The sequence below is a fragment of the Aplysia californica genome, unplaced genomic scaffold (assembly GCF_000002075.1).
Source record: "Aplysia californica isolate F4 #8 unplaced genomic scaffold, AplCal3.0 scaffold00405, whole genome shotgun sequence".
Taxonomy (NCBI): Eukaryota; Metazoa; Mollusca; class Gastropoda; order Aplysiida; family Aplysiidae; genus Aplysia; species Aplysia californica.
The window spans coordinates 563,028-564,190 of NW_004797675.1; the positions used below are offsets into that span (position 1 = coordinate 563,028).

The 1,163-nt window shown below is 39.5% G+C and overlaps 2 protein-coding genes across 2 annotated transcripts in view; one reads left to right on the forward strand and one right to left on the reverse strand.

The window, feature by feature from the left end:
- LOC101850024 (tumor protein 63) overlaps positions 1-1,163 on the reverse strand; it is a gene marked incomplete at its 3' end in the record, with an annotated part of 29,883 nt that overhangs the window by 21,787 nt on the left and 6,933 nt on the right.
- Positions 1-1,163, forward strand: part of LOC101850269 (WD repeat-containing protein WRAP73) — a 57,438-nt gene that overhangs the window by 11,059 nt on the left and 45,216 nt on the right. The window lies entirely within an intron of this gene.

The following is a 1,163-nucleotide window of genomic DNA, read 5'->3' on the forward strand; positions in this document are numbered from 1 at the left end:
TCTGTCTCGCTCGCTCTCTATCTATCTATCTATCTAGCTATCTATCTATCTATCTATCTATCTATCTATCTATCTATCGATTTGTCTATTCTTTCTCTCTCCCTCCCTTCATTCCCTCACACTCGCTCCTGTGTGTTCTACTTTACGGACTACCACCACGGATTAGAAATTTTAACAAATTAGTGAAGAGTACATGAGAAAAACACCATTATATAGTCAGGTTTAAAATGTTTGCCATCGTCTTTTTTGGTCTCTGGTTTTGTTTCATTTTGATCACCAATACTGTTTTGACCCGAAACAGGTGTAGATATATCTATTTGCATACTAATTGAGGTCTAAATCCATCGTGTGGGTGGTTGGCTGGTGCAGTGCTGTCGTCCTTATCTACCCTCCTCTAATTTGTAAATTACTGTCTGGACACACCTCAAATCTTCTGCACTTGTATGATGGCCACTATTTTTTGCAAGTGCCGTAAAACTCCTACTTAAATCAAAAGACCTGTACGTCCTTCCTGGAAGTAACAGCTGTAGTTGATACGAACAGGCTAACATTATCCGTACACCCTGGGGTCATTTTGTACCACCGGGGTTGTATTCTTCACATTTTAGAATACTTCTAGTACGAAGATCTCTTTGAAACTTTCAGTATTTCAAAAACAAAAAAACAAAAATCATTTTGGCATACTGCTATGCAAAGCGTACGATTTCCTCTTTGGAAAGTGGTGGCCCAGAGTTCCCTACGTCGTATGCATACGATAGTAAAACGCGACGTAAGGATAGGGTTTAAGAAAGACAGTGGTCCTCAATTTTGTTCCTATGACTAATGCCCTAGAGGTCTGTGCGCCACTGATAGATCCTACTTCTTTACTTTCCCCTCTGTTGTTTCTGTCTGTCTGGTGCCCCTGATAGATCCTGCTTCTTTACTTTCCCCTCTGTTGATTCTGTCTGTCTGTCTTACATTTTTCCGGCACTTAGTGTCCCATTATCGTGTCAATGTGCTTCTCTTTACTCAAACAAAGGAACATATAAACAAACAAGCAACTCTTGAGATTTCCAAATGTGGTTTCTATCTTCTTCTTCTTCTTCTTCTTCTTCTTCTTCTTCTTCTTCTTCTTCTTCTTCTTCTTCTTCTTCTTCTTCTTCTTCTTCTTCTTCTTCTTCTTC